Source organism: Podarcis gaigeae (assembly GCF_964106915.1).
Source record: "Podarcis gaigeae genome assembly, chromosome: W".
Classification (NCBI taxonomy): Eukaryota; Metazoa; Chordata; class Lepidosauria; order Squamata; family Lacertidae; genus Podarcis; species Podarcis gaigeae.
The window spans coordinates 18,158,884-18,172,834 of NC_139695.1; the positions used below are offsets into that span (position 1 = coordinate 18,158,884).

The 13,951-nt window shown below is 49.8% G+C and overlaps 1 protein-coding gene and 1 pseudogene across 2 annotated transcripts in view; both read left to right on the plus strand.

Moving 5' to 3' along the window:
- Positions 1-13,951, plus strand: part of LOC310835975 (ubiquitin-conjugating enzyme E2 A) — a 432,225-nt gene that overhangs the window by 92,936 nt on the left and 325,338 nt on the right. The window lies entirely within an intron of this gene.
- LOC310835925 (large ribosomal subunit protein mL41 pseudogene) lies at positions 3,889-4,664 on the plus strand (annotated as a pseudogene). Its single transcript has one exon. The product of its transcript is annotated as a large ribosomal subunit protein mL41 pseudogene (transcript).

Sequence of the window (13,951 nt, forward strand, 5' to 3'; positions counted from 1 at the left end):
TGAAGGCAGCCCTGTTTAGGGAAGTTTTTAATATTTAATGCTATATTGTTTTTAACACTTGATTGGGAGCCGCCCAGAGTGGCTGGGGAAACTCAGCCAGATGGGCGGGGTATAAATAAATTATTATTATTATTATTATTATTATTATTATTATTATTATTATTATTATTATTATTATTATTATTGCCTTCTGCTCTACCAGTTCCAATGGGCACCAGCCACCACTACACCACTGAGGAGACACAAAAGCAACATAGCTACCTTAATACGTAAGATGGCACGAAAAATGGGGAGTGCAAGACACTGCATAAAATAAACCTGAAGCCAGATCAAGACCCAGTTAAGCTCTTTGGTGCCTTTCAGAAGCATCCTGTAGCCTTATTAGACTTTACCGACTGCTGGGGTTTGCGTTGCTCCCGGGAGGGAGGGAGGAAGTCAAATGACTCCGAGGTCAAATGACACCCCAGGAATTCAAGCACGTCAGCTTATACAGCTTTCAAACTCATAACCAATATTCTCTATCATTTTCTACTTTGTAACACTTCGTATATTTCTCCTTACAAAACTTCTTGTAGTCCTACTGTCAGGGGTTCAGAAGGAGAGACACAGGAGGGGGAGCAAATGGAGAGTGAGGAGGAAGAGGACGAAGGGGGAGCAGGAAGTGACAGCTGCCAGAGTCATTCCGCAAGCCTCTCTAGTGAATCGGAAGACTCGCAGAAGGGAGCACCGATGGCCAGAGCAAGGGAGATTCCAGGGGAGAAACCTCAAGAGGGAGGGGCCAGCGGGGAGTCCCTGAGCAGCAGTTGGAAATCGGGACCAGCTTCCCCACCAGAGTGCAGTGGGGAGGGGGAGTCCCAGGAGTCGGAACAAGTGTTCTTGCCACCAGCGGGAGGAGAGGAGGCAGGGCTGGCCACGCCCACATCCGGAAGCGGGGAAACTGTCAGAAGGAAGGTTACCGGCTGGGCGCGCGCGCCAAGTTCAAATGTACAGGCGAGCGGCACAGCAGGGAGTCCTGACAGGGAGCCAGGTCCTAAAGCCCGCCGGAAGGAAGGGCGGGACTCAGGGGGGTCAGCTTCAGAGGAATCAAGGAAGGAGATAACCCCAGAGGGCAGAAGGACCCAGCGTAGGAAGGAGCAGCGTAGGAGGTGGAGCAAAGCGAGAATCTTAAACTGGTGTGGCTTTAGCAGCGAGTCAGAGGGGACTTAGCCGGTCTAGCGTTAAGACGTGGGTCTGCGCGCCCAGAGCTTGGAAATGGAAACTAAACTTCAATAAAGACTTTTGTATATAATATCCACTGGGCGTTGGTCCTCTGTGAGCTGGGACCTAGCGGCAGTCCTGACACCTACTATCGTAATTTGTTGATTACAGTTGCTCTTCAAATAATTCATATACTTCTTCCAATCTTCTGTAAATCTCTGGTCCTGCAGGTTTCGAATCCTTCCTGTCATTTTGTCCAATTCTGCATAGTCCATTAATTTCGTCTGCCATTCTTCTTTCGTCAGAATTTCTTCTTGTTTACATATCTGGGCTAACAATACTCTTGCCGCAGTTGTTGCATATAAAAACAATTTAACATCTTGCCTATTAATGTCCTGACCTATAATACCAAGTAAAAATGCTTCTGGTTTTTTTAAGAATGTATATTTCAACATCTTTTTCATCTCATTATATATCATTTCCCAGAAGTTCTTTACTTTTTTATCTTCCCACCACATATGATAAAATGTTCCTTCTTTTTCTTTACATTTCCAACATTTATTATTTGTCTTATACATTTTAGCTAATTTCACTGGTGTAATATACCATCTATACATCATTTTCATCATATTCTCTTTCAAAGCATTACAGGCTGTAAATTTTATCCTTTCATTCCACAACCTTTCCCATTCTTCAAGCTGCATATTATATCCAAAGTCTTTTGCCCAATGTATCATTACCGATTTCACTTCCTCATCTTTCAAATGCCATTCCAACAGTATTTTATACATTTTAGACATTGTTTTACATTCATTGTTTAATATTTCTATTTCAAATTTTGATTTTTTTATCATCAAATCATTTTTCCTTTAAAGCCTCTTTATATATTTCATTCACTTGGCGATAGTGCAACCAATCATTTACATATTCTTTAACTTCTTCATATGATTTCATTTTCCATTTATTCCCCCCCCCAACAATTTCTCATAGGTAACCCAATTTTTACTCATATTTATCTTTTTCACACTCATAGCTTCTAATGGAGATAACCACCATGGTGTTTTACGTTCTAATAAGTTTTTATACCTGTCCCATACTTCATATAAAGATCTTCAAAATATGTGATTACCAAATCCTTTATGGATTTTTGTTTTATTATACCATAGATATGCGTGCCAACCAAATCTATTGTCATAACCTTCCAAATCCAACAAATCTGTATTTCTTAACAGCATATTATTATTCTTATAGCACTAAGTTAGGGCGCTCGCCTCCAGGAAAATCTTAAAGCAGGACCTGAAGGCAATTTCCTTTCCTGCTTCTCTTCATTAACTTGCATTAAGTAGCAATTCAGTAACTTGCATTAAGTCTCTTAATCTGAAAACTGTATACAGTAGTATAGTAAGCTCGCATCTTACATAGGAGTTAGTTCCAGCGATCTCGCCTAAAGCCAAAATTGTAAATTGGGTTCAATGGCAGGCAGTATTGCCAAAGTCATTTTTCGTGGAACACCATGCCCTATTCAAAAAAAATTTTTGCCACACATGTAAAGCTGAATGTGCACAAGTTAAATGTGCATAAGTTGTAGGTATACTATACTGCCACTGGGGACTGCCTGGTTGGCATTGATCCATAGCAGGGCCTTCTCTGTGGCAGTTCCCTATTTGTGGAATGCCCTCTCTGGTGATGTGCTTCTGTCTCCCTTGTACTGTAGCTAACTTTCAGGAGGAGTTTAAAAAATGTGCAAAAATGCCTATGGCTGAATGATGTTATTCATAGCAACCCAAACATCACTAGTTCAGAGAATATTTTTAACTGTTTTTATAACTTTTAATTGATGTGTCTGTCACCATGGACTCCTTGAAAGGAAGGGAATGATATCTGCCTTTTAACTTACCATGGTTTTCAATTATCTTTTCAATGCTTTTAAACAGTCATTTTAAATGTTTTAACTGATAATAATATTGCCTCATTCATTTTACTACAAACAAATCTTGTGAAATAAGCAGGATATAAATGGAGCAACAAAAACATAACTTCCATGACTAGTGATCTCCCCTCACCTTTCAGCCAACAAACACATGCACACTTTATCCCCACAACAACACTGTGAGGTAGGCTAAAAGAGAACGATTGGCCAAAGGACACCCAATTGAGCGGCTACGGCTGAGTGAGGATTTGAACGCAGATTTTCCCGGTCCAATGCTTCTAAATAACAACTACCACAATCTCAATGACAGCTGCCCCCCTCCGCTCTCTCAAGGGTGCCCTTTAAAGCCGTGCAGGTGCAGAGGGTGGGAGGAAGCCCGGGAAGGGAAACGAAGCCCTTACAAGGGTGCCACGCTGAGGGAGGAGGCCATGTACCTGCGGAGGGGAGGAGCAGGTGTCATCGCTCTCCATGGCCGGGTCTCCACAGGCAGCCAAGGCAGCCTCCGGGAGGGGAGAATGGAAAGGTGGGGGATAAGGGGAGGAGGTGCTAACGGTTCTTTTCCCTGAGGAGAGAACCCTGCAGGCGGGGGTGGTGTCAAGGGGCAAAGTTCACAGGGGAGGTCAGGAGGGGTTACTTCCGTTTGGTGGTTTTAACGTCATTTCCGTCTAGAAGGTTTCATACTATAGTTACCTTTCCCAAGCTTGTGCACTCTCTGACTTTTTTTGGACTACATTTCCCATCAGCCCAAGTAGAGCAGTCACATTGGCCAATCAAAATGGCGATCATCCTTAAGGTTATAATCCTTGTGCGTCCCCTCCTTCCTAGAAACCTCCAGACCGAGACCCTTTTAAGTAAATTTTGACTCTGATTGGTCCCGAGCCTCCCCTCCAATAATCTGTCAGAGAATTGGACCTCCCCTCCAATCCTCTAATTGGTGAAATGAAAATATGGAAGACAGCGATTGGCTATGCGCTTATTAGCCAATGAGAACAAGCGGCATTGTGTGCCTGAGAGAAGGGGGAGTAGTGCTGTGAGGTAAAGTAGGCCAGAGATCAACGAGGCTCAGGTCCTTTCATTTCTCCTTAGCAAGCACCTGCCTATCTATTCATGGGGCTGTTGAGCGAAGTGACGTGGGGCCTGGTGCGTGGCACGGACCGCACGGCCACCTGGATGAGCAAGCGGGGCCCGCACAGTTTCTACAAGAGCTGTGGTGCACACTCCTTGGGCTACCTAACGTGCAGCCAGAAGTTTAAGCTGGTGCCGGAGAAGGTGCCATGCCTGGTGGTGCCAGTGGTGCCGGACCTGAGGCCTTACTTTTCCTACTGGGCCCCCGTCGGCAGTGAGCAGCCCCTCACGGCCCGCGCCCTCTTCCAACAGATGGTTACCTCCAAGATTGAGAAGGACGTCAAGGCCTGTACCTTCAGCCTGCAGCAGCTGGAGAAGTATGGCTTCGAGCCGACCCAGGAAGGCAAACTCTTTCAGCTCTTCCCCAAGAACTTTGTGCGCTAGGATGGCGTTGCAAGTGGAAGGAAAGCTGGTGTGACTTCCACACTTATTAAGCAACAAAAAAATTAAGAAAAGTTTTTAAAAAACACGAAATATTCACTCTTCGCAAAACATTTCAGCTCTTAAAAGGAGCAAGACGCCAAAGGATTGGAACTAAGTGGAAACTCTGGGGTATCTTCAAGAAGTTCCTGCTTCCTTTTCATTGATGCTTGAGTCATCTCAGAGGGCTGGGTGAGCAAGCAAGGAATGTAGAAAGCCAGAGGAGCACCACAATTTTGCCAGCTGCTGTGTTGTAAAACTATAAGTGATACATCACACATGTCAGGGAATTGGAGGCAGAGAAGGGGGAGAGAATGGGGACTTACAGAGTTAAGCCTCCGTTACTTAGCAGCTGTACTTCCTTGGACAAGGAGGGTGACAAAGGGCTGTCAGGAAGCAATGAATCAGAGAGGGGGGAGCCCAGCGAGTGGCCCAGCCACTCTTGTAACAGAGGAAGGAAGGGGGTTGGGTTCAGGAAGTGGATATGCTGGAAGAAATCGAAAGCTGATTCAGTCTCTGCAACTGACTCACCATGATGCAGGCTGACTCTCAGAGCTCTTTGTAAATAGCAAGAAGAAACCAATAAATCTTGTAAATATGGCTGGATTCCCGGACTCTTATCTCTGCTAGCACTCACCAGTCATCCCTGACAGCTTGCAGAGACTCATATGCCAGGTGCTAGTAGGAGAGAGCAGATAAGAGCAATGGAGAAGCAACTGGCTGATTTACAGCAACGCAACGCCGGTCTGGAGGCTCGGGCAGAGGAACTGCATGTCAGATTGGAGGAGAGTCGAGCGCATCAAAGAGAAGCGAGAGGGGACCTGCTGGGAAGAAAAATGCCTACGCTGGTGGGTAAATTTAACGGGGATCCTCAGGAATATTTGGGATTTAAAACCGAGATGAAGATGTCAGTATATGGAAACATCACTGCTGCAGCCAGCCAGATTGTTGACATCACATGATGCGGCTATCTGTGGGAAAGAAGAATTTCCCAGGACGTTCACAGGCTGGATAAGTCTTTGTGAAGAGTGTAACTTGAAACCTTCCGACTGCGCATGTTCAGGACGTTTGTCGGACTTGCTGGAAGAACTGAACTGAAAGGACATGTTTTTCTCTAGTGCTGTAATGTCAGAAATAAACATCATGTAAATAGATTTCTGACTTATTTTCTTTCCCCTGCGAAAGCAGGAGAGAGGGGTTGTGCATTTTACCCACTCTTGGGAAAATGTCGCCTATCAAAATCTCCCTGGTCTGTCTGGATGTCAGCCAGAGGAAGTTACCGGTAAGCAAGCTCCGAGGACAGTGAGAGGGGCCAGCCTCTGTGCAGGGGGCTTGCAAACCAACAGAAATATGCCCTAGAACTGCAGGGGGCTGATTTTGCTAATGATGCGCAGAAAGTTGCTTTTCTAATTAGCCACTTATCGGGCCCAGCTAGAGATTGGGTCAGGCCACTGATAGCAGCTAATAACGATGCTCTTCAGGACTTGACAAAGTTCTTTGAGGCAATGGATGTCGTGTTTACACATGAGAGTCAAGTTGATATGACTCAGCAGGAGCTCTTGGCTTTGAAGCAAGGCAATTTGACTGTGCGCAGTTGCTGGTCCCAGTTCGCAATGCTGGTCCACAAGCTGGGGTGGGATTTGAGTTCAGAACCAGTGCAGGCTCTGTTTAAGGCCGGGCTGAATTCTGAAGTGAAAGATGAGCTTGCCAGAGGGCCTAAACCCCAAGATATTGTTTTTTTAAAAAATAATATTTATTAACAGTTTAAACACTACAAAAGAAAAAAAATTAAACAAAACAATACAGTACAATACAAAAACAAAAACACTACATAAAACTAACACTAAGACATTAAACTAACAAAACAAAACAGACTTCAAACTTTACTATGCCAGACTTCAAACTTTACTATGAATCAGCAGCATTCTGCTGGTTGAAAGACTGGCTGCTTCTTGAGAACACAGACATTTTGGACTTAGAAGGTTTTAACAATGTTTTTGGATGGCATGCATATTTATGGTACGACAAGGTTAAAGCACATAAAGCATTCAAAAACCATATTGTCAGGAAACCATTGTTTAATGTTTGCATAAGATATAAGGACTTATTGGAAAATAAAACCCCAAGGTGGTTGTCACCAACGGAAGCAAAAGCTCAGAAAAAGCTCAATATGGAGGCCAAATGGCCAAAACATTGGGAAATTTTGGAACAAGAAGGAGATAGATTGAAATTGCAGAGTTTTGAGAAATTAAAAAACAAAGTGCGAGATTGGCTTCATTATTACCAGATAATGGAGGCATATAATTTGGACAAGAAAATTGGCTTCCAGGTGGAAAAATCAAAATTAGAAACAGAGCTGTTAGAACCTAAAACTAAGATTTTGTCAAAGATGTATAACTTGCTGTTGAAATGGAATACTCAGGATGAAACGGTGAAATCTGCTATGATTAAATGGGCACAAGATGTTGGACGTAACATTATGTTTGCTGACTGGGAACAGTTATGGACCACAGGTATGAAGTTTACGGCATGTAATGCCTTAAGAGAGAATATTATGAAAATGATTTACAGGTGGTACATGACCCCAGTCAAACTTGCAAAAATTTATCATTTGCCCGATAATAAATGTTGGAAATGCAAAGAAAATGAAGGCACATTCTTTCACCTTTGGTGGACGTGCCCAAGGATTAAGGCTTTCTGGGAAATGATATATAATGAAATGAAAAAGGTATTTAAATATACCTTCCTGAAGAAACCAGAGGCCTTCCTCCTGGGCATGGTCGGGCAATTGGTGCCAAAGAAGGATAGAACTTTCTTTATGTATGCTACAACAGCAGCAAGAATACTCATTGCAAAGTACTGGAAGACACAGGATCTACCCACTCTGAAAAAATGGCAGATGAAGGTGATGGACTATATGGGATTGGCAGAAATGACTGGCAGAATCCGAGACCAGGGAGAAGAGTCGGCGGAAGAAGATTGGAAGAAATTCAAAGACTATCTACAGAAATATTGCAAAATTAATGAATGTTAGAATGATGTTGGATAGAAATTAAGTGGTTTCCAGCTGTAATGTTTTAAGAGAATATGGAAAAAATGGTTTAGAAGCAGGTTAAAACTTATTGATAAGTGTCAGGACTGCCGCTAGGTCCCAGCTCACAGAGGACCAACGCCCAGTGGATGTTATATACAAAAGTCTTTATTAAAGTTTAGTTTCCATTTCCAAGCTCTGGGCGCGCAGACCCACGTCTCGACGCTAGACCGGCTAAGTCCCCTCTGACTCACTGCTCCACCCACACCAGTTTAAGATTCTAGCCCGGCTCCACCTCCTACGCTGCTCTTTCCTTCGCTGGGTCTTTCTGCCCTCTGGGGTTCCCTCCTTCCTGGACTCCTCTGACGCTGAGCCTCCTGAGTCTTGCCCCTCCCTGCGGCGGGCTTTAGGACCTGGCTCCCTTTCTGGGCTCCCTGCTGTGCCGCGCTCCTGTACATTTGAACTTGGCGCGCGCGCCCAGCCGGTGACTTTCCTTCTGACCGTTTCCCCGCTTCCTGATGTGGGCGTTGCCAAACCTGACTCCTCTCCTCCCTCTGGTGGTGAGGACACTGGTCCCGACTCCTGGGACTCCCCCTCCCCACTGCGCTCTGGTGGAGAAGCTGGTCCTGATTTCCAGCTGCTGCTCAGGGACTCCCCGCTAGCCCCTTCCTCCTGGGGCTTCCCCCCTGGAGCCCCCTTCGCTCTGGCCACCGGCGCTCCCTTCTGTGAGTCCTCCGATTCGCTAGAGAGGCTTGCGGAATAACTCTGGCCACTGTCACTGCCTGCGCCTCCCTCGTACTCCTCCTCCTCACTCTCCATTTGCTCCCCCATCTGTGTCTCTCCTTCTGAACCCCTGACATCCATCCCCCCCTCGAAGCCCCCCCTTCCCCCCTCCCCCTCTTCAGGTGCGGGTTCCGGGCGCTCTAGAGTTGTCGGGGTGAGTTCAGGATACAGTTCGTCCCCCGAGGCGTGCAGCCATCGTGATAAGTCCGGAAAGTCCTCCATGGGCTCGTCGACTGCGATTCCCTCCGCTTCCATCTCCTGGGCGGTGTGTTCGAAATCTGAAGCCGCCCCCACATCACTCACGACCTCTTCTCCCCCTGTCGCCTGAGGTGACGCCACTTCCCAGGGTCCCTCCGGCATGTCTCTGCGCCATCCCACTTCGGGTTGGTCCTCCCACCAATAAGATCCCCCCGTGCCAAAACCTGAGAGCGAGCCCTCTGGGGAGCTGCCTCCCGGAGCCGAGTCCTCCGCTGACGAGAAACCCCGGAAAGTGCTGGCCGAGAGTGTGGGTGTGAACAGACAATCATCGAAAAAGCCCGCCGGCATAGGCTTGTGCGGGAAAAGTGTATGGAATTCTTCCTTGAGCAACTGCTCCTCCAATGCGTAATCCGGCACCCACCTGTTGGCGCTGGCCGGGGTGTCCTCTGTGGCGAGAAGATATTCAATCCCGTCCTCCCCCCACCTTGAGTCCAAAATCTCTGTGGCTTCGTTGAGTGGCCCCCACCTCGGCGACCCCCCCTTTTTGGGCGCTTCCCTGAGCGGGTCTGGCGCTGTCCCTGGTGCCTGAAACCTGTGGGGCTCTTTGTAGGGTGTGAGCACTGATCTATGAAAGACCGGGTGCATTCTGGACCCCTCCGGGAGTGTTAACCGGAAGGCCACTGGGTTGATCTGCGCCTCTACTTGGTAAGGCCCTAGCTGCTTGTGCCCGAGCTTCTTCTTGGCCAACGATCTGGCCGGAACTGCCTGGGCTGCTAACCAGACCCAGTCTCCTACCCGGATGTCTTCCCCAACCCTCCTGTGTCGGTCTGCCTGCACTTTGTAAGCCTGTTTCGCCATCTCTAACTGCCTCCTGAGCTGCTCGTGGATCTCCTGCAACTCCGCTGCCACGGCCTCTGCTCCCTGCGGCTCCCCCTCCCTCACTTTCTCTAAACCCGGGAAGGTTCTGGGATGCCGCCCATTGTTGGCGAAAAACGGTGTCACCCCCGTGGACACGTGTTTCGTGTTGTTGTAGGCAAACTCGGCTAGCGGTAGGTAGTCCACCCAGGTCGAGGGCTGCTGGTTCGCGTAGCATCTCAGGTACTGCTGGGCGCGTCGTGCAACTGTTGCAGGACCCTCGCGCGGAGGTTGTCTCCCGGCACGTAGAGGGCTCCTTTGCGGATGAGCAGGCCGTCGCGTATTTGGAAGTCGTCGTCCCTCGCCGTGCCGCTACGCACCTCCTCCATCTTGGCTCGCGCGAAGGAGTCCGTCTGCAGCACGCGACGCACCGCGTCCAGGTCCACCGTGGCTGACGCACATGCCCACGCCTTTGGTGCGAAAATATGCTTGGCCGCCGCCGGCGCCTCTTCTTCGAGATACTGCGGTTTCCTGGACAGCGCGTCCGCCATGATGTTGTTGTTTCCAGGGATGTATTCTATTCTGAAGTCGAAATCTGCAAATAACTCCTCCCAGCGGATGTGTCTCTGGTTCAGGAACCTCGCCGTGCGCCAGTACTCCAAGTTCTTATGGTCTGTACGGACCTGCACCGTGTGTTTGGCCCCGACGAGGAAATGCCGCCACGCCTTGAAGGCTGCATGTATGGCCAGTAACTCCCTGTCCCAGATGGTGTAGTTCTGCTCCGACTTGCTGAGTTTCCTGGAGTAGAAAGCGCACGGCCTCCAGTCCCCCTGATGGTCTTGCTGCAACAGGACGGCCCCCACGGCCCTGTCTGACGCGTCCGTCTCCACTCTCATGGGCCTGCTGGGGTTCATGTGTAGCAGGTGTTCCTCGGACGCGAAGAGGTGCTTGAGCTTCCGAAAGGACTGCTCTGCCTGCTCCGTCCAGATGAACTTCTTCTTCTTGGAACTGAGGGTGTCAGTGATGGCCGCTGTCTGCATGGCGAAACCTTTGATGAACTTGCGATAAAAGTTGGCAAAGCCGACAAACCTCTGGACTTCCTTTCGATTGCGTGGGCTCTTCCAGTCCAGCACTGCCCGTACCTTGGTACTGTCCATGGCGAGTCCCTTGTCGGACAGTTTGTAGCCCAGGAAGTCCACCACCGTCTTGTCGAACTGGCACTTCTCCAGCTTGGCGTAAAGCCGGTGCTCCCGCAGCCGCTGCAGTACTTCCCTGACATCTCTCTCGTGAGCCTCCGGCGACTCTGAGAAGATGAGGATGTCGTCCAGGAAGCAGACGCACTTCTTGTAGAGAAGACCCGCCAAGACATGAGGCATGAATGCTTGAAAACAGTGGGAGCCATTTTGTAATCCAAAAGGCATAACTCTATATTCATAGGTGCCCAGCGGCGTAAACATGGCCGTCTTCCACTCGTCACCCTCCCTCACTCGTATGAGATTGTACGCTCCGCGTAGATCCAACTTGGTAAAGATGCGCCCCTTCCGCACCGTCGCCAGCAGGTCATCGATCTTGGCCATGGGGAAGGCTGAGGGCTTGGTTTTCGCATTTAAGACGCGGTAATCAACTACAAGCCTCTTTTGGGGCGTGTCCCGCTTCTTTACAAAGAATACAGGGCTGCCCCCCACCGCCTTGGACTCTCGGATGAATCCCCGCTTCAAGTTGTGATCTATGAACTCCCTGAGCTCCTGCAATTCATCCTCAGACATGGAATACAGCTTCCCCGTCGGGAGCGTCGCCCCCGGCAGGAGGTCAATCTTGCAGTCGTAGGGTCTGTGGGGAGGCAGCTTGTCCGCTTCTTTCTCGCAGAAGACCTCCAAAAACTCTTTGTACTTGTTAGGTACCGCTTGCAACATGTCCAAGTTCAGCTGTGGTCCATCCTCGTGCCCCTCATCGTCCAAGTCAGCCAGGATGCAGTGTTCTGCGCAGTAGGAGGAGCCGAAGGTCAGTTGCCGCTGGTACCAAGCTAATGCCGGGCTGTGCCTATCCAGCCAACTCATGCCCAACACAATGGGCGTGTCTGACAGGCGGGTGACGTTGAAGCTGATGACTTCGCGGTGATTACCAATGCGCATCACCATTGGCGGCGTCTGCTGCAGCACTTGCCCTCCCAGTAGCTCCCTGCCGTCCACCGTGACGATGTTCAGAGGTACCGTCGCTGGCAGAAGGGCTATGCCATGTTGCTGGATGAAGTCCATGCCTATAAAATCTGCATTGCTCCCAGAGTCAATCGTAATGGGGATTTCCACAGTGAGCCCATTGGGAAGTTGAAGGGATGCGGTGAGCTGCACTACTGGTTTGGGTGGGAGGGGGTCTGTGGGCTGTAACATTACTGGGGATTGCTTCACTGACTTGTCTGGCTGGCCCCCAGTGACTCCATTTCCAGCCAGACAGTGGAGTTTTCCTGCTGTGATTCACTCTGCTGAACTGCTTCTGTTACTGTCGCTGCGGCTGCAGTGTGCTTGTGAAACCGCTGGGGACACTCTTTCGCCATGTGCTGAGCACTGTCGCAGATGTAGCACTTCCTGGTCCCTCTAGGAGGCTTCATTTTGACTGCTCCCGGCGTTAGGGCTCCGGCTGTGGACTGAGCCTTAGCACCACCTATCTCCATCGGCTCCTCTCCTCCTCCCAGCGGAGGCATGGATCGAGCGCGCGCCGCTTCCTTGGGAAAGGGGGGTGGTGCTTTCGTTGGCGTGCGGCCCCAATGCACTTTCTCTTTGTCCCAAGGGCGTCCTTCCAGCCTAACCCCAATGGTGAGTGCCCTCTGCACAATGTCCTTGGTGGTTTGGGGTCTCTCCCCCCTTGCAATTTCGTCTTTCACAGCTCCGTTCAGCCCCTCCCAGAACAGATCTCTGACGGCAGGCGATTCTCTCTCCCACCCCAATGCGTTCACCAATGCGAAAAAACGTGAATGATATTGCCTTACAGTGGCTCTACCTTGTCTTAGTCCGTGAATCTGTTTCCTAGCGATATCCACATCAATCTCAGACAAAAAACACGCATCCATCACTTTAAGGAAGGCACCCGCATCTTGGAGGGCTGGATCCTTATCTCTCCAGAGATTGCGCAGCCACGTTTTCGCCTCTCCCCGTAAATGCGAAACAATAAATCCCACTCTTTCTTCCTCATTTTTAAAGTCCTTGTCAAGCAGCTGCAGTGCATATAGTACATCTGCTCTGAAGTTAGGATACTCCTGCAGGTCCCCATTGAAGTGAGACACAAGGCTCCCTCCTCTGTTCCCCAGCCCAATCCCTTCTGGTCTGGTGGCCGGTAGCCTCTGTGTAGTTAGCACTTCTAACCTGGTTCGCAGATCCTGGCAGGCAGCAGCTGCTTCCTGTTCCTTCTTTCTGGATGCCAAAATTTCTGCGTTCAGCTGTGTCACTGCGTTTTGCAGACTCGCTATCTTCTCTTCGGTAGTCATTTCCCTGGTTTTCGTGAGCTCGCGAAGCACCAATCTTCACCCCTCGCTGCTTTCCCACACTCCACGAGGTTTTAAAATTGGTGGAAAATGGTGAGAGGGGACTTACTGTCAGGACTGCCGCTAGGTCCCAGCTCACAGAGGACCAACGCCCAGTGGATGTTATATACAAAAGTCTTTATTAAAGTTTAGTTTCCATTTCCAAGCTCTGGGCGCGCAGACCCACGTCTCGACGCTAGACCGGCTAAGTCCCCTCTGACTCACTGCTCCACCCACACCAGTTTAAGATTCTAGCCCGGCTCCACCTCCTACGCTGCTCTTTCCTTCGCTGGGTCTTTCTGCCCTCTGGGGTTCCCTCCTTCCTGGACTCCTCTGACGCTGAGCCTCCTGAGTCTTGCCCCTCCCTGCGGCGGGCTTTAGGACCTGGCTCCCTTTCTGGGCTCCCTGCTGTGCCGCGCTCCTGTACATTTGAACTTGGCACGCGCGCCCAGCCGGTGACTTTCCTTCTGACCGTTTCCCCGCTTCCTGATGTGGGCGTTGCCAAACCTGACTCCTCTCCTCCCTCTGGTGGTGAGGACACTGGTCCCGACTCCTGGGACTCCCCCTCCCCACTGCGCTCTGGTGGAGAAGCTGGTCCTGATTTCCAGCTGCTGCTCAGGGACTCCCCGCTAGCCCCTTCCTCCTGGGGCTTCCCCCCTGGAGCCCCCTTCGCTCTGGCCACTGGCGCTCCCTTCTGTGAGTCCTCCGATTCGCTAGAGAGGCTTGTGGAATAACTCTGGCCACTGTCACTGCCTGCGCCTCCCTCGTACTCCTCCTCCTCACTCTCCATTTGCTCCCCCTCCTGTGTCTCTCCTTCTGAACCCCTGACAGCCTGGCACACCGGCCAGTGGGCTGGGGCCAGCTGGGGGCCTGCCAATTGCCCCCGGTTCCTTGGCTG